At 32.8% G+C, this 26350-nt stretch overlaps 1 protein-coding gene across 8 annotated transcripts in view; it reads left to right on the plus strand.

Moving 5' to 3' along the window:
* LOC106787167 (zeta-sarcoglycan) overlaps positions 1 to 26350 on the plus strand; it is a 193423-nt gene that overhangs the window by 31260 nt on the left and 135813 nt on the right. Inside the window, exon 1 of one of the 8 annotated variants that reach the window (XM_014749296.1) lies at positions 12592 to 12714. The exons of the other annotated variants lie outside the window; for them this stretch is intronic. The gene's annotated coding sequence lies outside the window, so the exon portion shown is untranslated. Of the gene's footprint in view, positions 1 to 12591; positions 12715 to 26350 lie in introns of those variants that run through there. 8 annotated transcript variants of the gene reach the window in all.

Genomic DNA, 26350 nt, shown 5'->3' on the forward strand with positions numbered 1-26350 from the left:
TAAGGGATAACTCTTTGTTTTTTCTAATTTTTTTCTCTATTGCCAACATTCGTCAAAAACTTTTCTGAGACCAGTTATATGCATCGCCAATGTTTCGAGTACTGTGTCTGTAAATAATCGTTTCAATTGGTACAACGTTTTATTTGATGTTCGATTTAAAATGTTTTCCGAGTATAAATCGTATAATCAAAAATGACAACAGCATCCCCTCGTCCTCCTCCTCCTCCTCCTTTCCCAATGATATACCTTCTTTATGACCGAAGAGATTTTTCATTTAAATACGATCCTTAGAATTTTTCTTCCACGACTAATCCTTTTTCAAAATAGCTTAAATTCGAATCCTCATTTTATTCGGTGATCATATTGCGATTTATTTCCTTCTTTGTTCTAACAAAATGATCTATTTAATTTATACTTTAAACACAAATTTCTACCGATTTGTCTTTCATACTATTTTGTCTCTCTCTCTCTCTCTCTCTCTCTCTCTCTCTCTCTTTATTTCTTTCTTTGATGAAAAAGAGAAACAAGTAAAAGATGTTGAATACTCGAGAAAGTAAAGAGCTCTTAGCCAAAGTCATATCATCGGACTAGGCGCGATTAACGTTCCACAGCATTACGTTGTTTCCTAGCTATGTGTTTACTCGTAGCAACTAGCAACGGCGGAAATCGCATCGTATTAAAGCATACAAAAGCTTTGCTAGCCACCGAGAGAGAGAGAGAAATAGAAAGAGAGAGATAGTCCCCTAACTTCGTGTTACCAACTTTGCAGTTTGCCAATGTACGTCGTTCCCTCAAAACTTTCTTTGGCCAAATATATTCAAGCATTTAGAAAAAAGAAAACACGTAAATGTTTAAAATACGTTCATGATTCAAATGTCTAAACGATAACGAATTTAATTAAGTACAACGAATTCAGAATACATACGTGATAACACAATTATTTTCCATATAAGATATAAACAGCAATTTTTTGATAGAGTAAAATATATCTTTACAAGTGTAGATTGATTTTATAATCAAATAGGGGGGGGGGGGTTAATTCTACATTTTTGAATTTTATCCTATGGGATGACGTGTTTTCTCGTTTCGTTATTCCTTTGGTGTTACTGGATTACGTTTGTACATAGTGTACAGGGTTCTTTCTTCTAACCCTTCTTCTTCTTCTTCTTCCACGTTCGATTAAATTACCTAAAGGATTAGTTCGTATTGTCTCGAAGGGTTGAACATTTCTAAGAGAACGTTGTTCTCAAACAAGAGGAAACGAAAACTTGAAAGTTCAGTTTGAACGACTAGGCTATAAAGGATGCAGCGACAAAGAAAATTCATTTAATATCGATCTTGCCGAGTCGAGTTTTGTTCGTCGAGTGGTGAGCTGCCTCGGGCTGTGCAATCTTCCTTTCCTCTCCTCTCCTCTCCTCTCCTCCTTGATTCATGGAAGAACGAATTACGTTGCTCACGCGAGAGAATTTTATTTAAGACGACTTTTCGATCCCCTTCCCCTTCCCCCTTCCTATGCAACATCTGAATTTTTAAATAACTACAAAGATCAATTTTGCCAAACTCATTTTGCGCGTGATACTACACGAACCAATATCACTTTTCCTAAAATTAATTAATTAATTTCCTAAGAAAAAAAAGTCAAAGAAACGTTGTTTATAAACGTTTCTTTCCATATATACTGTTGTATTATTTATTATTTAATATAATATGCTTTTTCGGAATGAATTTCAATAGAACGAAGCAAAGGGGGTGATATTTTAAGTAGTCAAAGGTTGGCATCCATATGCGAACGGACGCATATTTCATTTAATACAATATTGTCGTTTAATATATGTAAGATTTTAATGTAATATTCATTTATTTTATTGATCTCAAATATTGTGCGACGGTATAAAATATAAAAGAGTTATTCCAAAAATGTGATCAATCGTTTTAATTTGTATAAAAGAGAGAGAGATTTCGATTATTAGATAAAAGTTATTAATTTCTTTCATATAAGCTTACTGTAATAACGTGGACATAATAATATTTATCTTTTTTCTTTTTTTTTTTTTTTAGAATTCATTACCGGACTCTATCGTCTCTCCGTTCGAGGGAATTTAATTTAATAATATCGTATCATTATAAACACACTCCCCTTCCCCCATCGCTTTTTACTTCTTATTGTAATAATAATAAAAATGATGATGATTATTATTATTAGAGAATATCGTAGAAGCAGCTAAAATGCGAATGAAATTCTCCCCGAGATATAATAATACAATATTAATATTAATAAAAAAAAAAATCTCAACTTTACAATATACCCACATAAGTACAATGAGGATAAAGAAACAAAATAATGGTACACAATTTTATTGGTTATCCGTAATATTGGCAAGAGGACTTTTCCAAGACGACTGAATAAATATAAAACGAAATATTTTCTCGTATTTTATACCTACTTTAACGATTATTTGATAGCAAATAAAATCAAATCGAATCGAACGAAAAGTTGGTGGTGGTGGTTCCGGAATCTGGAGGTAGGAGGGGGGTGGGAAGGGTTGGTTGGATTCTTACTAACGAAAGAAAACGTCTGTCTCAGAAAATTATTACATTTTCCTCGATACATTGATAACAACTTAGAGAAGTTGGTTGACTACTACTCTCTCTTGAATGAGAGTGAGTGAGTGAGAGAGAAAATATCGCTGATTCGTCGATATCGTAAATAGAAGTTTAATTAATTCGCCGCTCGGTTAACTCGGCTGACAGATCGTCGGAAAAGTAGGCGGAGTTGAGATTACGTCTAACGATATATATATATATATATATATATAAGGGTTGCTTTAAGCCGCTGTGATATAGTTTGCGAAGGGGGTTTCTAACCCCCTCCCCCACTCCTACCTTCCCCTATCTCTTTTCACCCTACTCCTTCTCCTTCTTTTCTATCTTTCTCTTTCCCCTTGCTAAGCATCCACCAACCCTCTCTCGTTTCGTCTAACTCGCGATCGTTTATATCGTTTCGAGATTGGTGGTGGTGATGGTGGTGGTGGTGGTGGTGTTGCATTCCTCTTTCCCTGTAAAGGGAACTGCGGTCAGCAGATAGAAAACTCTTCTATTGGATTCGGTAAACCTCGTTCACTTTAGGGTTCCACCAAAAGTGCAACTTAAGAAATACAGATATATTTTGTACTGTTATTTTTCGGATACTAGATAGATCATTCGAACAATTTTTACTGTGTTTTATTGATCATCGTTTGATATAGAAATAAATTAGCACATGTTTTGTGACAGACAGTTGATTTTTCTATTGAAATAATTGAAACTTTTAAAGTATTCCAAGATTCTTTTTTCATTTTGTTAAAGGTTTATTTGAAATTGTTAATATCACGAATACATTGAGAATCTTATTCATTCGTGTTTTACCTTTAATCAAGAAATTATTTCTTATCCGAACGTTTTTGAAATAATTTATTTTCGTGGGTCCACGTTAAATTTAAATCCAATTGCTTTTATTCTTTCTTCCCTTTCGTAGATTAAAGTTTGTGTACAGTTCATTTAAGAACAAAAATAGAAAGTATAATAATTTCCAATTATGTATCCAACAGTAGAGAGTAATAATTATAGAAGTATATTTTTAACAGAAGTCTAATTTTCGTTGGAAGAAAAAAATTATAAAATGTATCAACAATAAATTGAAGACGAGTATTCTTAGTATAGTATTATTAGGTTACAGGTTAAAAAAAAAAAAATACACTAGCAGCGTGGGAATAATGTAATAATAGTTGATATATAAAACAGAAATAGATTATTTCTTTTTCAATATTGTGTAAGGAAATCATAAGAAAATGATAAAGAAACCTTTTAGCCAATAGTATATTTGTAAAATATATAAATGCTTTTAGTATCTACACATGTTGACCATAATACGTACGTCATCGGATCAAATCCAATCAAATTAACCAGGCCGAGAGGTAACCTCGATAAGCTTGGATAACAAGGAACGGGACGAAGATTATCCTACCGTGTTGGTTGCCTTATCAAGCGATATATTCGAATTCCATAAATCGTATATTATGTGTCACCTGGCATCAATGTGTGTGTGTGTATCTATTTGCGTAGGTGTGTGTCAAGGGAGAAACTGTATACTTTAGTACCTTCATCGAAGTCACAATCTTTTCCCATTGATCTTCCTCATCGATAAAATAGTTATTACGACGAAGGATCCATCGATCATTGAGCTTTGCGACAGTCTTGGTTATGGTTGTAGTTTGATAACGCCATAACGTAATAACCATTAATGTTTTCTATGATTGAAAGCAAAAAAATAGAAATACCGAAACAGAGAAAAAGAAAGAAAGAGAGAGAGGGATTTTTGAAAGTAATATTATTTATTATAATGTGTTTTTGAAGTATTTAAATGTTATGGGATAGTAAAGTATTTTCAATTTATATAGGATAGATTTAATGAAATAATTGATTTTACGATTATACTCTTATAATTTTAAATGTAAAGATCAATTTGTTTGTTAACTTTTGTGATCTGGTTTACTTTCGTGGTTAACATTGAATTACTGAAATAGGATTTTCCATTGAATTTGTCCTAACTTCTATCATTTGAATTCTCTTGTTAGTTTTCAACGAAAGATCTAAAAAATGTGAAATGAAAATGAACGATAAATGAAATGAGTAGAAGGAATATCTTCTATATCGGTCACATTTCACTTATAATGAATAAAGTTAATAACCAATACTTATTAGTACGTGATAATAATTTCCTAAGTGAGTCTATTTACCTATTGATAAATACCTACAATGTCGAAAAACCGATTACGATGTAGTTCAATAATTTTCCTAGTGCAGTTAACAAACACACACTTCGTTCATTGAAATATTAACCTTCAGTCATTGTCGTTGATTTTATCGAATAAAATTGAACTCACCGAAATTAATTTAATAATACTTTACACCCCGTGGTATTGGAAAAATAACAAAAAAAAAAAAAAGAAAAAAAAAGAAAAACACCAAGCAAATTTCGCGAAATGAACGATATCGAGGAAAAAAAGAAAAAGAAAATTCAACAAAACCCTCCCCATCATAGAAATTCGTATCGAGGATAGACCACTTGTCTTTTTTTTTGTTTTTTGTTACTACGGGATAAAACTCGTTCGCGTGCTTTTGATAATAAAAGGAAAAAAATAACAAAAGGAGAAGAAAATAGGATGGGAAGATATTTCTTGTCTGTTTGAAATTTTTTAATTCCCCGTTCGCGGAAGGGTTGGACCCCTATCCATCCCTCCCCTTACCATACTCGATGGTATTCGACGCGAGATTGGAACGTGGACTTCTTTACGATTTTTGAACGATACTTTAGAATTTACGATACGACGCGTTGTCAAACATAAATCAACGGGGGAAAAGCGATAGACGGGAAATTGGAAAAGCCGTTCGCAATTGCCGATTCGTCCATGCGGGAACGCATACCGATGCATATTTTAATGACGAATGGTCAAACGTAGTCCGTCGGTAACTTTGCGACAAATCAATCTCGTTTCTCTCTCTTTCTCTCTCTCACACTTTTTCTCTCTTTTTCTTTTGCTTTGATTTTCGATGCTCTTTACTACCGTCTACGTTGTTATTCGATTTTTCTTTTTTTTTCTTTCTTTTTTTTTTGGAGAGAATAAGGTATATGTATTTTCGAAAAAAAATAATAATCATCGTTTTCTTTTTTTATAACCAAAGAACGTTATCGATCGATAAATTAAAATGACCCATCATCTCTTCTCTCTTTTTGTAAAGTACTTATCCTCATATTTCAATATTTTGTTTTCATATATATAATTGAAAAAAAATTCGTATAGAAGTTTACTAGAGATTGATTTGGAGGAAGAATGGGTTTTTATACTCGTACGTATGTTCCGTTAAGAGAAAAAGTCTCTCCTTCGTATTTGTCTGATAAATCGTTTCAAAATAATTCAAATGAATTTATGTAAAACACATCAATCATATCATCAGTAAAATATTAAAACACATTGATCAGAAAACAATCGGAGGAAGAAACTATTTTACTTATTTTCCAACTAGAAAAATATCCAATAAAGATTACGAAAATAAAATAATTTATTTAATAATATTATTGAAAAATGAATCATTTTCAAACATTTTCCCCAATGGTGATAGTCGTCGTCGTCGTCGTCGTCGGTTTAAGCTCAAACACATCACGGAGTATATTACGGTTTCATGACACAAAAAAAAAAAAAACAGAAAAGAAAAAAAATGAACGAGGGCGTTAAACAAACCGCAAAATCCATGTAATAGTGTGGTGGTAGTGGTGGTGCTGTTGCTGTTGCTGATGCTACTGCTTCGGTCGAAACCAGCAACGAAAAATAAAGCACAACTTTCTCTCCTTTCTTTTTTTACCCGTTAACGTGCGTTCCGTGCGTCAACTTTGATCTGGGCGCATATAAACGACACACTAAGGATCTCCCGTCGTGCGGACGACGAATTGAAAAGGAGCAACTCATTGCGGTTAGATCGCACGACTAATTTGGAAAGTAGAGAGTGGAGACTACTACTACTACTACTACTACTATTACTACTACTATGTCCTCGAGTTGCCTCTTCGTTTTGGTCCTACCACCCTCCCCCATCCCCCCACCTCTCTTCCTCATCTTCTCCACGAGCATTTCTGAATCGCCATGAGTTTGAATAGACCCCAGGTTCCTTTCTATCTCACCCTGTCTACCTCTTTTTCTCATAACCCTTTCACTCTCTCTCTTTCTCTCTCTTCTAATTCCAATATATGCTTTTCCTTCTTTCACATTCATATATTTATTTCTCTTTCTGTCTCTCTCGTATTCACTTCTTCTATCTCCTTTTCTCCTTCACGTTTATCTTTATTTTTTTTCTTTGTGGCTTTCGACAAAAATATATTTTACTTTTATTTATCCTTTTTTTTGTTTTTAAACTTTCATATTTAATTAGCCTGTTCCTCTCTAATTCACATAAATATATTTTTCTGTAATATTCTTTTCTCTGTCTTACTTGTAATTCCTTTTTTCTTTTTCCTCTTCTTACTTATATTCTCATTCTTTTTGATATAATTTTCATTCAAAACTATATAGAAATAATTTTTCTTTCTCTCTCTCTCTTTGCTTCCACTCTTATTGTATAACTATGGCCAGCACATTAACAGTTAAATTGTTCCCGGCAATTATTCCCAGACATTTGATTACACGTTCGCCAAGATATATTTGTAAACCTCTTGTATAATAGTATTTGAATTTGTAATCTCATTTAGTCGTTGCGCACGTCGTTATTACTACCTCCACAACCCCTTTCCCAACCCATCTAAACCACCACCTCCACCCAACACTCCCCCTCGGCCTCTCCTTCAAACGATTTACCTGATATTTAACGCATTTATCGTTGTTGCCGCACGATATTTCGTTGCTTTTGCGTTTATCATATAAACGTTTACGCATTAACATTTATTGATAATCAAATTATTACGATGATTTTACTTTATGAGATATACAATTATTCTTATTTATTTAAAATTCAAATCGAATTAAATCTTTTGTTAATATCGATCGAGTATGTTAGAGTTAATCGATGACTATATTATAGTAACCGTGTTCAAAGTGCATCTCTAATGATTTCATTGTCTTCTGAATAAACGTTCCTGTGAAACTGAGAAGTACATATGCGCTTATGTTCTTATCTATCTCTCTTTCTCTCTCTCTCTCTCTCTGTCTCTCTTCGAGAAAGAGCAAAGACAATGTAAGTTCGAATTTGTTCCTGTCTAATTTCGTCTCTGTAATATATGTGTTCGTATTTATAGGGTGAAACATTTAAAACGGGCCATCCAAATATCATTGATATTATCGATAGAAACGAATATATTTAACAGAACGTATTATGTAATTTATAGTAGTATTACACGTTACGCGTTTTTATGTATTTATATATATATATTTCTATTCTTTGTGTTGATAATAAATAACAAAATTAAATGGTTAAAGTTACAATCAAAAATTCCAAAGGAAGATAACTATTCAGCTTGACAAGTTTTACTCGGTCGTTTCAAATGTATCACCCGGTATACATGGCTGAATATACGTGGTGCATACGTATACGTCTTACATAAGTATGTATAAGAGATACAATAGTTAGGTTTCCCAAGTAGTTCTTGACTTCTATTCGCGATTAATTTCTAGCTTATCACGAATTGTGGTATCGTATTCGTCGTCTTCGTAAATTCAACAAGCCCACCCTCTTCCGTACGGGAAAGATAGATAAGGTAGTGAACACAATACAACTTGAAACTTTGGCATTACAAATGTTTCTTCTTACGGTGTAAGAAGAAACGTTAGTAAAGTTCGTTAAATCGTTCGTGATCAGAAAAGAACTTCCTTATACTCTTTTTAATCGATATCGTAGAAAGATTGATGCCGAGCTTGCTCACTAACGTAATTACAATTGCGTTCAATGTTTCATTGGGTCGGTATTAAAAATTTATGGGAGTGGAAAAGATAATACGTTAAATTATTATTTAAAACTTTAACGACGACAGCATATATTGTAATAATTACATCTTTATTGTATAGTTTTATTTAAGAAATTGCATAAAAATTAAAAGAATACTATTAAATGAGAACGTTATAATATTAAATTTTATCTATTAGGTGCATTGTTACCTTTATACATATGCACAACATTCGAAAGAGCATATAAACTACATTTAATAAAAGTAATTTGATATAGGACCAAGTTTCATTTCAATACTAGATTTCAAAGAAATGTCGTTTTTCTGATTAGTTCGTGTCAATATTTTTTCTACTTATAGCAAGCGGATTTGAATAATTTTTATATTAAATTAAAGTACACTCTTTTGTCTACGCGTAGGATACCTTTTTTAGTTATAAATCAATCTGCAAACGTTCATAAAAAGTCTGAGAATAGAATGTAAATTAAACCAAAAAGATAATTATAGGATACTATGTTTAATTTAAAAAAAGAAATAAGTATACAGCATAGAATAAAAATAATTGGTGTACGCGTATATAAAAATGAACATATACCCATTTCTTGATTATGTAAATTGAAAATATATATAAAAATACATGTATATAAAATGGGGAGTAGTTAAGATTACGATTAATCTACGTGTCTCGTAGTAGTGGATGACTATGAGGAAGGGATGGGAATCTGGTAAAGGTATAACCAAGGTAGAGAAAGAGTTGGAAACTCGTGTTTGGAAGCGTTTGCCCAAGTTGTCTCGCGTAATCTCGAGATTGCAACGTAGAACGAAAGCGGCGGGTAGACAGGGTTAGAAGATAGGAAGAGGGTTGTCTGTGCTTTACGGAAAGAAAAAGGGTAGGAAAGAAGAAGAAGAAGAAGAAGATGAAGAAGAAGAGGAAGAAGAAGAAGTCGAAGGTGTCTGAGAAAGAAAGAAACAAAGATAGAAAGGAGGAGCATGAAATAGTAAGAAACAGAATGAAAGAAAGAAAGAGTAAAGGAAAGGAAAGGAAAAGAAGAAGAAGAAGAAGTAGAAGTAGATAGAGTAAAAGTAGGAAGGAGAGAATGGGTAGTCTATCCGTAGAGGAACGTGCGACTAAATGAAAGGAATGTAAATCATAAAAAGTTACGAGCTTTTAAATCTCCTACAAGATGGTGCACGTTCGCTTTAATTACCTTACATCTCTCATTCCTCCCCTGACCCCCGACAAGGTTGGCTTGCCTTCTACAGTGCTCTCTCTACTCTTCGAGAGAGTAAGAGAGTAACTATAAGAAAGATAGAGAAACGTTCTCTGAGTAAGAAAGATAGAATAAGAGAGAAGAAGAAGAAGAAGAAGAAGAAGAAGAGGAAGAGAAGTTCCTTCCTTGGCTCTTCTCTACTTTTCCTTCTCTCATTTGCATTCCTCCTCTTTTCCCTCCCTCGTCGCTGACCCTCTTTCCATTCGTCCTTTTACATTTTCTTCTTCTTTCCCCTTCCACCCCCTTTCTACTATTTCATTCTCTCTCTTTCTCTCTTGATACTTCCCCATCTAGCTCATCGCTTCGCTTTCACTCGAAGAAATTCCTTCCAGCGAATAGATCACCCTTCAGGACCTTCCTACCCTCTCGGGGATAATTAGCTACGTGGTACTGTGGTCCCCTCCCAACCCCCACACCCAACCTGCACTTGCGTTTTGATACGCCCTTTCTAACGGCTAAGAGAAAGAATAAGAAGAAGCAGAAGTAGAAGGAAAAATGCAAACCTTTTACTTCTACCTTTTTTTATTTTTTTTCTTGTTTCTTTTTTTTTTAAGATGGATAGACGAAAGTAAAGAAATTAAACAACAACAACAACAACAAGAAGAACAAAGTTGCATTAATGCACGTAGCCAAGATGATCGTTATTAACGTTATCGTCCGTCGTGGGATTTCTCAGCGAATGATTTTTCCTATTGTCACACTGTTGTTGCAACTACTTTATTCGCAAAGATATGCAATTCTTGTTAAGTTGAGGATTATTATTATACTTGCGTGCCGTGTTCCCAAAGGTGGAGTTTGCTGCTAGAAGAGTGGATCGGTTTCTAAGTGATTGTGAGATAAGTGGAGTGCTCCTGTTCGCTTTGGTGCCTTCACCAGGACAATCCTGTTCAATGAGCGCGACCAAGTACTTCTATCTTCTTCCTGGTGGCAGCCTAAACTTCATTCGAGAGGACCAAGAAAACCAATCAATTTTACAAGCTTAAACTTAGATCGAAAAGTGATAGGAGAGAGCTATTCTTTTAAGAATATACGATGATTGCGTTTAAGTTATGTCAGATTTAAAAAAAATACTTCTTCCCGAATGGTTTTCCCTTTTCCGAATAATGCCACATTTACAATTTTGTTCGGCAAAAGTTTGGTTAGATTTTCAAATGAATCTAAAGTTAAAGTTTTGTAGATTTTAATAGATGAAATGTTTCCTCGTATTAGAATATTAAGATCAAGTTTGACAAGTGCAGTATTGAGATCTCTTTTCGAAAAAGTTTCGTTACCAGGCCACGTGTACCAGTAATGGTGCACGTGATACGGAACGTGTTAAGAATGTTCCAGGTTTTTGTTTGAAGTTTCAGTGTAAAACTACTATCCAGTAAATTTGTTCTCCATTTCCTATCCCCCTTTCCCTTCTTTCACTCTCTCTCTCTCTCTCTCTCTCTCTTTTTTCCTTATGGGGTCTTTCTATCTTTAACTGGAAACCCTTTAGGGAACGACAACTCTTGTTTACGTTAGGAGAAATGTTTAGAACGGTAGAGTCAATCGAAACTCTTCGATATTTCACGACATTACTTCGACAAGAAGGCAACTCTATTTCAACACTGTTTGTATTTCAAATATTTTAGATGGAAACTGGCTCCTAAAGAGAAAATTATGGTCACTATTAACGAAACGTATGTTTAATTGGATATAACTTATGCACATAAAGAGGATAACTCATAATTGATAACTAAAACCTATGGTGTACACATAAGTATGTATTATATATCATTTTTACGTTAAGTCAAAATACATTTATGCTAATCTAAGGTATTGCCAGTGAAATAAATTTTTAATGGGGGGTGGGAGAAGTAAAAAGTAGATTTAAGAAAAGTATGCTATAAATTTCACGCTTTTTATCGATATTATTTTGAATGGTGTTAACAAGTAATATTCTCATCAACAAAAAAAAAAGATGAAAATGCATTTAGTGACTTTTACTGGAATATATTATTATATTTTGTCTCTAAAGCAATTACGTAGTAACTATGTATTCTATAAGTTAGACGTAAAGAGCCATCAGTATGGGGAAAGTGTGTTAGATCTACGTATACGTCGGCATGGTAAGGACATATGTCATAGGGTGACAAGCGGAACAAATGGAATCTGATCTAGCAATCCTCTTCGGTGTAAACTGTTTATGTATAGTGATTTTCATCTGACTTTTTATTATAAAATGATCGAGTTTTTCAATGACTTAGATGATACAGAAGATTATAACTAAATATGAATATTAATATTCGTAATTTTAAATGAAATAAAATAATAAATGAAATCAATATCGAAAGTTCAACGATTTTGACATATCCACTTTAACAATAACAACAACAACAAAATACACACACACACATGTTAGAGAGAAAGAGAGAAGTAGGCTATTTAAAAACATACATTTGACCCAGTTCTTTGCTCGATTTTCGTATCCTAAGAATGGACGAGTTTGGTAGGAGGGGAATGATCGAGGTCCTCTCCTGGTACTAAACTTGGCCCTCCTGTTTGCGCATGTGCAGGATCACTAAGATCGACGTATGATTTTCGTTTGTCAAACCACGTTGAGAAATCGTCGCGTAAGGATCGTTAAATCGATATATTTTTTTCATTAAAATATTCTACTCGTACCTACATAATATATAGTGAATGTTTTTAACGAATACGAATAAACAGAAATATGTATATGTATATGTATATGTATATATATATATCAGTTGAAGTTTATTTAAAATAGATCGAAATTTTATGATTAATTAAAGTGGAGTGATATCTTGTATAATAATTTTTTAGGATCGTGCCTTTGACTCTTGTGTTTGATGAGAGAGTCCTTTTTCAAGGATCATGTATGTCGTATCGTATAAAATATGTAATAAACTCTATCGATATCGAATATAGCTTCCTACTGGATAACTTGGATATTTTTTTGTTTGAAATCCATTTGAAAACATTTCTAAGGTAACAAATAATATATATTATTATATACTTATCGTTTGTGTTTGTTAACGTTGTTTAAACAATACATTCATTAAGCGAATAATTAATATCAAATCATTGGGTGTCAATCAAAATTTACTTTACTTAGTAAAGCAAATAAAAAAAAAACAAAATTCAATATCGTTTAACGCCAATTTACAAACAAATGTTTAATTAATGTTCTTAAAAAAAGAAAAAACGAAACGAATAATCACAGTCATTTCAAGAACCCACGTCAAATGATTTACAATTTTTCTGTAAATCAGATATTTGATATATCTTTTATGCATTACAACTATGTTATTGTGTTTTAATTTAGAAAAAGTAAGTATTTGTTCTAGTTATTCTTTTTTATGATAGAGTATATGTTAGTCTTACTTACTGAAATCGGAGGAATATAATATTTCGTTGTTATCGGTAATCGATATTCATCCATGGGGGGAAAAGAAAAAAACACATAGATTTAAAGACGTATGACAGTGTTAGCCAGCTGTTTTCCGTGGAAATTATGTAGGTCACTGTACTAACGTCTATTTCGAGAATTTATATGCTCGAACTAGACGTTCATGTTTAGGGGAGATTTACGTTGGAAACACGGAACTTCGAATTCGGAGGAATTTTTTCTTTTTTTTTTTTCTTTTTCCACCTACCCTCTCGTTGGGGTTGGCATGGACTCTGATTCGGTGAATTTACGTTAGCGATCGACTTTTATACGTAAACGCATACATTAACGGGATACGCTTTGACCTTTTTTTTATTTTAACTATCCTGTTTTATTTGTCTACCCCCTTCTCACTGTCTCTCTCTCTTTCACTCTTGGTTTTTTAATTTTATGTGTGTGTTTTTTTTTAAAGAGAAAGAAAATATATGCAATGGTTGTGGTAACAGTATTTCTACGTTATTTAAAATTAAACTTTTTATAGGCTAAACATGGAGTTTCGAAATTTTTGAATGAAACATGCATAAATTAGTAAAATATATGAAATACCTCAGTAAAGTATGAAGAAAAGTTTTTATTAAAAGCTTTTTTGTTGTTGTATTCTTATTCTTTTTTCATACAAAAATATGTGACGTGATCCATTTGTCGATGCAATTATCTCATATAAACGTAATATATTTATCTTATTAAAAATAATCTGTTTATAATCATTAGCTTATATACTTCTTCTTAATAATCAATTGCAACATTTATTGTTTTATCATTTGCTAATTAATTAAAAAACTATTCGTTACAAAAATCTATTTAAAATTGTTTAATTAATCTAAAAAAAAGTGTAGTAGATTATTTCAAAAGAAAATTCGAAATATTTTGTTGGTTAAACAAAATTTCATTTAAAAGTTCTGACGTTGAATATAATTTTGATAAGTGATATCAATGAAGAAGAAGGGTACCAATATACATATAATAGTAATAATAATAATAATAATAATAATAATACTAATTTGATTCAGAAATGACGTTACAATTGAAGTCTTTTTCCAGTAGCACAAATTATCCGATACTTGGTAGCAGGTAAAGTATGGCTGACGAGAACACGCGTATATTATTCAAACACCTCTCAACTTGCACTGTCCTTGGATACTTCACGCGGTTGACCCACTTTCTTTTCTTCTTTTTTCCTTTACCACCCGTCTTCCATCACCCTTTCTTTCTTTCTTTCCCTTATTCTTTTTCTTTTTATTCTTCCTTTTATTTCTGTGTCTTACAAAGGACACGAGGTGGTGACCGTATAAGGTAGGTCAGTCTATCTCTTAAATATCAATCGTACGATTAGTTGTACCAACGACAATCTATTTCAAGACTTTGACCTGTTTTTTTTTTCTTATACGAACATTTCCTTTAATTACATTCGTTTCTTTTTATTTCATTTTAAATACGTCAATTGATCAGTTAAATCCGAATTTATCAATCGATCAGTTAAATACCATCGAATTACCATACGATTAATTCGTAACTATTATTTTTATCTTGATCAATTAAAAATTATTGACTTTTATAATATATTTAGGAGGTATATTATTTTGGAATCGATCGATATACTCGTAAGTAGAGTATTATTTTGTAATAATACATTTAAGATTTATGATGAAAAATTTAAAACAATTTCTATCGTGACTACGTTTATAAATTCTATTTAATTATATCACGCGTTGAAATTTATATACTTTTTTTTATTATTTATAATATTATAGGATTATGTATTATATTTGTGTATATCAAATAGATACGTTATTTATATATTTTTATATGATACTTTTAGGGCCACCCTTAGTCAATAAGAAAAATACTAGGACTAATTACAACCTTCTTCCCTTTTTTTCGCCTTTCTTTTTCTTATTTCTCTTTTTCGTCGTATATTCGAAAATCCGTCGAAAGAAGACGGTACCATTCGGTCGAGTAATTTGTTTGGAAATTATAAAGGAAAAGGAAAAAGAAAGTAATGGCCGCGTGGAAGTTCCAATCCTGTCTATCCTCGTAAGGAGCTTAAAAAAAATATCTCCTGGGTAGTTTTTCCCTTTGAAAAAACGAAAAAAAAAAAAGAGGGAGAAAGTAAAAACGTTTAAAGATTCTTAAGATTCTTTGGAATGTACACGACTAAAGAAAAACAAGAGAGTAGATAAATAGAAACCCAAAAGAAAAAAAAAAAAATTAAATAATAAAAACGAAGTTAGAGTGGTCGCTTTGAAATTTAGGTGGAATCGATTATCAAGAAAAACGAGCCAGGAATTATCGAAAACTCTTAAAACGAGACTTGTGCTAGTCGTTAAAAGTTTAAACATTTTTTTCTTCTTCTCTCGCGATCATTTAAAATGGTTTTAATTATAAAAAAAAAAGGGGAAAAATCCTTCTTTTTTATTTACCATTGAACTAAAAAACGAAAATTTTATACACTGCCCTTATGAAATTTATAATACTCGCTTTTCAATCTATGTAATACCCACAATATATATATATATAAAGAAATAGTGATATAAAAGGTACTGTTAATGCGTAAAAGCTAATGGGGGATGAGAAAAGAATAGGATGGGGGGAAAGAAGACGAATTTGAGAGAATGGGGGTACCACGTGGAAGGGATATACGAAGGGAATCGAGAAGAAAGAGCCCGTTGTTGGGTTGGGGGTTTTGTAAAAGGGAGAGAAAGAGCTCATGCATATGCCACAATCTCATTTGACTGCATAATCGCATTCCAGTCTCGCGGGGGATCACCCGTGTCAACGAGTTACATATTTTTTTATCCTACATATTCCCTTTTTAGTCATACGTTTCTATTCGAGACCACCATCCGTTGTCCTCCTCCTCCTCTTCCTCCTCCTCTTGCATTTTACTTTTACTTGTCGTAGTTTATCGTCTTCGTCAAACCTATGCACTCACACACACATATACATTTCTACCACACCTTTTCTATTCCCTGCTAATTCGCGACGATTGTTTGATCCCAGTAGGGCTCGTATTCTCGTAGTTCTCTCAAACCCTTCCTTCCATTCAAAGACCTTAAGATAGGAAACGCTCGTTCGCTCGCGGCTCTTTTCCCATAATCCTTTATACCCATGACTTCAAACCACAAGGGATTTAGGAAAGCTTTTTCGACTCGACACTATCGAGTATTATACATTTACCCCCGTGTAGTAACGTGAATTATCTTTCACGACTCTATTTTCCAATATTTTTCTTTTATTAACATTTATACGATATATATTTTTACTTTTTTAAATAAGTAGAATTAAGTATGACGAGTACAATAGGATTAATAATATATTACTGTAATATATTTTTCTTTCAACTATAATTTGATAGATCCATTAATATTTGTTGAAAAAACTTATTAAACAAAATTGATTTATAAAACAATTATATTACAATAATATAACAATTACAAATTTATTCAAATATGTTTTTGGCTTTTTGGGTAATTCTTTCCAAAGAATCGAATCAATTAAAAATATGTTTCCGGATCGGTATATAAAATAATAATGCATGATTTATAAAATATGGTAATAATGTGTGTGACGTGTAAGAGTATAAAAGAACTACGTGTAGAAGAAAGAGAGAGAGAAATATAGCATTTGTTATATTGCAGGAAGAGAAAGATGGTGAAGTCAGTGATGGTGTAGAGCTTGTCGCATAGGCGTGCTTTCATTACGGTGATGTATCATTACGTCAGACTTATGCCATAGCCTAACGTCGCTCGACTTTCACCCTATATCTCGCGTTATTTTATATTTATACGTTCTACGTCTTAGTAATTCATGGGGGTTTCGTGCACACGTACTTTCCACCAGCACCAACCGACAACTCAAGACTTCACTTCCTACTATCTAACACTTTTCTATCCTGATTCCAAATATTCCTGTTCGTTAGTATTTTATTATCTGTCTTTTCCCCATAGAAACGTTTGATCTATATTTTTTTACTCTTTTTTAGATATATATATATATATAAATTTAATGAATTCAAAGCCTATGGGGTACTTTATATTATGTGAGATTTTAATATTTTAAGATCTGATTTATTTCCATCCAAATTCTGACATTTAATTATCTTGCAGAAAAAAACACACAGTGTTTCACAAAGATTTATTACAAAATTATTTTCTTTAATGTATTATATTATATATTTTCCAACCATATTTTCCAAATCGAAAATCAGCTCTCAAATTCGGTATCCCAATAAAACCTGTTCGAAGATTCAAATACCTGCATAAATTCTAATGCAAATATTTCTCGATACAACATCCATACGAATTTTGAATTATATCGTAACCTTCCACCTCCCTCTTTATTATAACTAAAAAAAAATGTTCAATATTAAATATCACCCCTGTGATATATTTAGAAAAAAAAAAGAAAGGTTAAGAAGTCGGTCGAGTATCACGAGACAATGCGTTCAATCCTTGAAAGTTTTAAATCATTCCCAGGGGGTGTTATTATCATCTCTTATAAAACTCCTTTAAAAGATAAAGAATAATAAGGGAGAAATAATAGGGAGAATGGATATTTGAAATTTATATATATATATATAAATAAAAGTAGGTCGTAGCCTTTAGGTATATCCACATTGAAAAGAAGCAAGAAAAAACAAAAAAACAACAGATTTATTGTTAATACAGCAAACCCATTGAATTCGATAATTATGCATACGCTTGAATATGAACGAAAATAAAAATGAAAAAAGAAGAAAATGAAAAATATAAAGAAATAATAAGTCTAATATTTTGAGTAATTTAGTTAAAAGAGTAAGAGTTATAAAAATCTAGTTTATCTACATAGGAGATAGAAACGTTTCACGGTATAAGTGTCGAAAATCTTCAAACAGTTATCATCGAAGTCTCCAAGGTTATAACGTATAGCAATCCTCGTTTAAAGCTCGGTGTAGAGAATCAGGATTCCAAATGCCTAGACTTTGTCCCGTGGTAATGTTAGCAATTTTGGGAATTTCTCTCGATCAGAACATATATATATATATATATGTATATATATATATACATATCACACATAGAATATTCATAGGAATAGTAAGAGATAGTGGGAGGTTAACGCATGAAGTCTAGGACTCTAAGATTGTGAGAAAGCAGTGTGCTATTCCTACAAAATGACTAGACTCCTAGCGCATTATACTAACTGAGACTCTCCCTCTGAGTTTCCACCTATCCTCCCCTTTCTCTTCTATTTCTACGGAATCTCTCGAAGGTGTCTTTACTATCCATTGGTCTACTCTAGCAAACCTTTCAAATACACTACCCACCAAAAGTTTTCTAATCATTGTGCCATTAACTAATATACAAATCAAATGAACTTGATAATTGGGAGGAATATATTTATGCAATTGAAAATAATCTTACATTTATAGGATTTGTTTCAAATGAATATTATAGTTAAGACACGTGTAGGAATATTTATATCAGTGTGATGTAGCAATAAAATGTGTAATATATTATATTTTACATCTTGTATTTGGTTTCTTTTTTCTTCTATCGAATTTTCATGTTTTCTAGGAACCTATTTTTACATTACCGATCAATAAACACTTATAGGATGAATCTTATAATATTTATAACTTAGACATACATCAGTAATCTTGTTAATTAAAGATAAATCTTTTAAGAATCTATTTCTATTGATGAAAATCAACGAACCACGAGATTTCAAACTTTTGGTTGGTAGTGTATATGAAATGAAGATAGTACAGACTCTCTCTCTCTCTCTCTCTCTCTCTTCCTCTTCTCTTAGATGTTCACGGTATCGAAAAGCCACGAGATCGAATTTGAGAAGGTTCATAGATTGACCTTAGCCACAACCTTTCCTAGTCCAATCCGATTTTCGAACGATATCGTTAGGAGACACGATAATCCAACTGTAAAGTACGATTCTATGAGTATTAGCTTCAACAGTTATGACCTTTATTCTCTCTCTCTCTCTCTCTTTCATTCTAATTTTCTCTCTTTCTATTTCATACGATCGTTCATTCCATTTATATTCAAAGACAGTAACGATATTCAGGTGTATATACAGGAGAACGAGAAAACCGGTCCGAATCAAAGCTGTGTATTAAAAATAAGAACAAGTAAAACGTTTAAGATGCGTTTTTAAGTACTGTTAGGTAGTTACAACTCTAAGAGCATAATTATCCTATCTATTTCTCTCTCTCTCTCATTCTCATTCTTTTTCTTTTTCTTTTTCTTTTTTTCTCTCTGCTTAACCTACATTTTTACAGTGTAAATTCTTAGAAAGATACCAAGATAGAAAAGGAAGAAGAAGATCGAAATAATCGCGTGTCCTTCAAGCAAAGATGACATCAAAGGGACAAAGAAAAAGGATTTAATGAAACAATGAGTTATCGATTCTCCTATAATAATGCTCGCTAAAATAAGAACTTAATTATTATAATAATAATAGTAATAATATTATAATAGTATATCCTTCTCTCAATTGGAGATTTTGCAGATACGAACAAACAAACAAAAATGTGCATACCGGTACGTGATAGAAATTGAGTAGGATGAAGCTGTTTAAATTTTAATTGATCCCGTCTGGTTTCTTTCTTTTTTAAAATTAAAAAAAAAAAAAATAATATATTCCGAGACATATAGGGACGTTCGAAAAGTGATTGGATTAAATAATTAATCGATCTTTATGTCTGGTCGCGGAGTATTTCTGCGTATGTGTTTTATAAATTCAACTTGAATAATTTTGTAATATTTTTATGTCTGACCAGTTTGAACGCGAACAACATTGAACATTTATTATTTATAAATGTCCGATCGTATATGGCTGTTGTTATGAATATGTTGAATTAACAAAAAGTTCGTGATATTTTATATTTAATTTAGGATCGAATACTTAAGTGTTAAATTTAATACTAAACGTATAAACGTAGGAGAGTCTGATCAGAAAATAATTCTTAGATTTTCCTTCCTTCTTCTTCTTCAATTGTTGCAACAAGAAATTAACCCTAGAACTACAAACTTATTTTTTAAACTCCCAAACTACAAACTGGGATATATATTTAACCCAATGGGTTTTTATTCCTAAAAACTGTTCTGATAGCAATAATCAGACTTTTAAGTATATGAATTTTTGTTGTTTTTTTCATACCAAAGAGAATGGTCAAGAACAAATTTAATTTGACTAAAGTTAAATCGATGAAAAATCGATTGAAATAAATGAAAGTACTGAAAAACGATGAAATCTTCATATAATTTAAGTTTACTTGGGGTAGATATCTACTCCAGTTAGTAGTTTTAGGATTAACCAAAAAAAGAAAGGAAAAATGTAGGCAAATAATTTGATTGATCTTAACAAAAAAAAAAAGAAAAAGAAAAAAAAGAGAGAAAAAGAAAAAATATAAGCAAACACTTCGGCGTAGCTTTTGTTGGTAAGATAAATCGGTGGTGGGAATATAAAGAGGGAATACCAATAGCGGTTAAATCCGTAGGAAGGCCCAACATCGAAAGTAAATTTACGATCGGCGTCGAAACGTTATTATGTCGAGCGTTTCGATGTTAGCCACCACCTCTCTCTTTCCCTTTTTCTCTTTCTCTCTCTCTCTCTCTCTACGTGTGCTTGAATATATACCATGACAAAATTTACGGTACTTCGTGGATAGCCACCACCCACCACCACGGTGATTCTCACTGGACGAACCCCAGCCCTCTACCATCGACTCGTTTGGTTGTTTCGTTTCGATTGCTCTTATAGGGTTTATATATCTATTTTAATTATATCTTTTAGTTCGTTAGTTTTAACTATTCTTCCGTTTAACAATAAGTCAAATTATAGTATAGTCCAATTTTTATATATAAACTGATAATCAAATTTCTTAATCTTAGTTTTTGGGTATCGACGATTATTTTGCACATAATATTTTTATAATTTTATTATTTTTTTCTAAATATTGCAATTATATATTGACGAACATGTTATCAAACGTTAAGCTATATTTAACAAATGAAAATAATTCCTCATGAACCCCGTGAATGGATTTTAAAGTAAGTTAAAAAAAGGAAAGATAAAAAAAGGGGAATTAAAGAAAGCCGAGTGTAATAAAAAACAAGAAAATGTATATCCCCGGCTTTGAATGTTTGTAAAAAAGTAACAGAGTGAATTAGTACCTCTCCTGTAATCATTGCCGAAAGAGAAGTACTTGTTTATGCGTCAAGAATAGAAATAGTTGTGGGACGGGATGGAGTGAGATAGAAGAAGGGGTTGAGAATAGGTCACGAAAAGGGTTGTTGTTTGGCAAGTTTGTTAGTTGATTGCACGAAGGATATATTCGCACGAACTCTTATTCTTCTATCCTTTTTTATCTTTCTTCTACTGAAGTTTCCTTTTGCCAAAAAGAAAAAGATAAAGAAAAGGGAGTAAAAACAAATAAAATAATGAAAAATTTTATTTCGGTAAAATCCATAATCCCAAAGTATTTGGTTGCCAAAAAAAGGCATTTTTTTACGAGTATTTTCTGGAAAGGCGTTCTAATTGAATAATATAAGAAGTATTAATAAATTTATTAGCGTATTGTATATAAGAATAATAATAAGTTCTTTGGAATCTGTCATAAAAAAATATTCTTCGAGTGTTTTAATTATTTTTCTCGATATTATATGTTTGTGTGTGTGTTTATTCGTCCATCCATCTCATCCATCCATCCACCCACCCATCCATCCATCCATTTGCCCATCTTTCTGCCAGTCCTATGATGTAATTCTATTCCTCTTATTTTTGCGTTAACTTATCGTTTCTTTTATTTCTTTGCCTTCTTCCCATTTTCCGTACCGAAAAATTTTCCTCTTTCATTTTTTTTTTTCGGCAAACAAGTCAACCGCGATATCAAAGTACACAAACATTTCGGTATAATATCATGTTAAAAGTGATGACGGAAGGTGAGGGGAGGGGAGTAGCAGCAGGGGATGAAGGTAGAGTCGTTCGTTTGTTGAAATAACGAATACTTGATATCGTATAAACTAAATCTACGGGTTTATGGAAAATATAGATTCCTTCAAATTGGAAGAATTTTTTGTTCTCTTTACATTTTCCTTCCTTTTCTTTCCCCTTATCGTTTTAATTGTTATTTTTAGGTAGGATTTTTCTGAACAGTTAACGACCATACTGAAAATCTGAATTACCAACTTTCTGCAAAAATAACCGTCGAAAGTTAATCGATTGATTTCCTTCGAATATTATTTCAATTACTTTTTCTATATAAAATCCAAGCAAACTTTTTTACATAAATTCATTTTCAGTAACCATTCTAAATATCTCTCTCGAGATACGTAACATTTTTCAAACATCTAAAACAGAAATTCGATTCATACCACAACTATTACACTGTCAAAATTATTTCAATCATTTTATCGTACTACAATTTTTCCTAACATTGTTAGGGACAATTAATTAATTCAACAATTAAACAATTGACTTTAATTCTTATGGAAAATCTATATTATGCATGAATAAAACAATACAAAAAGAAAAGAAAAAGGGTTAGAGGCTATTTAAAGCTGTTTGTTCTCAAATAACCGAAAAAACTTAACTGATATTTTCGGTGCACCACGCATTAGCATTATTTTTTTGCGTCTCGAATACATCGTTTTCCTGATTGAAGTAATTCCGCCGTTCGATCTACCACCCCTCCCCTTTATGTCGAACTACCCATCAGGTTTTCTCTCAGATAACCATTTTCGATCGGTGGGAATGGTGATATCCGTTGCATTGCAGACCGGTAGCTAATTTTCCGCGCGAACTATCGCACCGGAAAAATACAAGCGAAAAAAATACGACTAGTATAGTAATAGTAATCGTAATAGTTAGCAGTAGTAGTAGTAGTAGTAGTAGTTGTATTAAGAGGTATGGTTTGTGTTTGCCTATTAGCGTAACGCCCGAAACGATTTTTAATTATTACAAAGCAACCAACCATCGCGGCCTAGGTTCTCGTTAATAGAGGCCACCGTGAATCGTTAATTTAATCGGCCAGTATATATGTAGTCGTGTAATTCAGGCTCGTATTAACGGTGCACCAGCTTGGCAATAATTTCGTAATGTAAACAACCGGGTGAAGTAGGGTGAAATAGGGTGAAGTAAAGTAGGGCTAGGGTCAGGAGTTTAGGTATGTTTCGTATTAATACTACATTACCCGTTTTATACATTTTTTAAATCCCCGCGTCTAACTTACACACACACACACACACAAAATAATCGTAATATTAAAAAATATACAAGATCGAGAACTCGGCTTGGGGCTTTTTTTATAACATAACAAGAAGAAGAGTTTTTATCCAACGATTATGAGAAAGAGTTGGGAGAGATGATGGTAGTTTAGAAAAGTAGCGAAGCCTAAAAAGATACGAGAGCATGGGGTTTGCGGTGGAACCTTAACGGACAATATTTATACATCACAGAGAAGATGAGATGTGGGAGAGGTAAAGTTTAGCCGACAGGTAGGAAAAGTTTAGTCTCTTGGTGGGTGATTAACGCGGTTAATTTGTTGCAATTTGACCCGACTAGGAGAGCACCCTCGATTCAGAACTGCTACAGGGTTACGTTCAACCCTCATCCCTTTTCTCTACCCTTCTCTCTCTCTCTCTCTCCCCCCCCCCGTTGTAGGGATGGCTTAGCCAGCGTTCTACCTTCAACGTTAGCCAGAACAGAGAACAGAATAGTTCCTAAATAATTTACGAGGTGTAATTGTAATTTTGTCCCGTCGAGCATGCGGCAGGCAGACACCTGGACTACTACTACTACTACTACTACTACTCGTCTCTGTAACTCACGTTACAAGAGCTAGGGATTCGACGGCTATGGATAAACCTACCAACTCGAATTGACGTTCCGATTTTCGGTTCGTCGACGGTGATACCGCGAAAGCGAGAATCGACGTACCGTGGCTAGATGAGAAGGTGGAGGAGGTGGAGGATGAGGAGGAGAAAGAGGAGGAGGTGGACGTGGAGTTGAATGGCCACCGTCGATACGATTGCCCTCATCCTAAAGCCGATGATCGAACGTTCCATTCTCACTGTTGTTCCCCTGGATTTCCGTCTATGTATACACACTTCAAGAGAACTCTGCTTGCTCCCTTGCTAGCTAGCTAGCTAGCTAGCTTGCTTTTGTGCAAGAACGATCACTCAAAAGATGCTTATTTTTAAGGTAAATTTTAGGTCTTTGACGATCGGCAAATTGAGACGATCGTTAACCTATTATTTCATAAATCAAAGATACTCAAAACTTGTCAGATTTCATGATATTATTGTGACATTTATTTTCGAAATTTGAGAAAATAATATTATAACTTTTTATATTCTGATTTTTATTTGAAACTAGAGAGAGAGGTATATCAAGTAAGTGTTAGATTTCAATGGGCATCTCAAAAAGGAATTTTTCTGCAACGTCACGTTCTAAGAGACAAATTTAGCGTTCAATTTTTATCGTATATCTTTTGTTTTTTTATTATTTTTATTATTTCCGAGAGAAAAGCGTAATGAGAATTCTTAACTACTGTTGTTGTTGTTGTTGTTGTGATACTTTTGTATGATTGGAAGAAAAGAAAATTTACGATTAGAATTGTCGTCCGGAAAATCGGACTTTATTCGATGCTTTTGCTAGGTATCCCTTAGGACACGAGTACGAGGAAAAAGCTATAGGATATGTGTGCACCGGAATACGTTTTAAATCCCGTTGAAATCGTCGCATCGATCACGATGAAATTCCTATTGAAAAACCTAACACATCTCCTACACAACTGTGACATTCTTATGATTCGTCTAGGTACTATGAAAATCTTGTTTTAAACTTGTCTTTTCGAAATTGTCACTTCGCCGTGTTAAAAAGAAAAAAAAGAAAAATATAAAGAAAAGAAAAGGAAAAGAAAAGAAAAATGTTGCGACTTCAAAACAACAAGAACAACAAAAGATTCTAATTGATTAAGACGATTAACAAGAATGCAACGCAACGAAATAAAATATTATCTATCGAGCTAAACGCGAAACTTTGTACTTTCAAAGTATTCCGGAGGAAAAATATTGGAAACAATTGGGAAACTTGAATATTATTAATGGGAAAAAGGGAAACTTTGTTTTAATCCGTGAAAATGAAAGAAAACAGTAGCCTCTATCGTTCGAGAACTCGTATATTCCTCCGGTATTTGTTTATTATTCTTTCCTTTTTCTTTTTTCTATTTTTAATTCTTTTTTCTTTCCGATATATATATATATATGAAAAACATCGAAGAATTTCGCGATAAAAAAAACAAAGAGGGCAAAATTGTTCTCCTTAAATATTGGGGCAGGCAACGTTGGAAGAATTGTTTTCACGTTGTCCAACAAAAATGATCTTCTTTTTTTTTTTCTTTTTTTTTTTTATTCATGCGAATAAAATAGTAGTAGTAGTAATAAAAAAAAAGTATCATTTTTGTTTCAATCGTTCGTTCGATGAAGAAAATGAAATAAATTGAACAAAAAGAAATAATAGAAATATTGTTAAACGTCAGTTAGTTCGGTGAACGAAGGGGATGGAATTTTTCTAATATTATAAGCAGGCGAGTAGGATTTAGTAAGAGCAAGTAGAGCATGAAAAGTCGGACAGGTTTATCCAACATCGTGGAAAAGGAGTAATAGTGGTAGTAGTAGTATTAGTAGTAATAGTAGTAGTAGTGGTGTACGCGAAGGAGGAGTATAACCTCCGACGTGAGATTTTTCATCCGAGATCTTAGAGATGGAAGAGGATAGAACTACTCGGTGGGATCCTCTAATTGCGAAACATTAATCCCCGCGTTCCAATTTCTGTTTGCGAAACGGCGGAAGCATAAAGACGAGGTACTGTCCCTGGAGGAATCCGCTCGAAACTGAGGTCCGAACTGGAAACGATGCTAGGGATATATAGTAACAAACCTATACTATACATATACACCTACTGTTGAAACTGTACGGGGTGTCCCGTGTTGAAATTACCTAACCCCAAACATCTCTATTCTCAACGAAAATGCAACTAAATTATTCAGGCATGCAGAAGCTGAGCGGTTTTCACGGTAACATATATATATATGTATATGTATAATATATATGGAATTCGTTTAAAATGTATGCTTCCTGTCGTTTCTAGAAAAGAGATACGATACATAAATATTATATA

Source organism: Polistes canadensis, unplaced genomic scaffold (genome assembly GCF_001313835.1).
Source record: "Polistes canadensis isolate GaletaPanama2010 unplaced genomic scaffold, ASM131383v1 scaffold_94, whole genome shotgun sequence".
Taxonomy (NCBI): Eukaryota; Metazoa; Arthropoda; class Insecta; order Hymenoptera; family Vespidae; genus Polistes; species Polistes canadensis.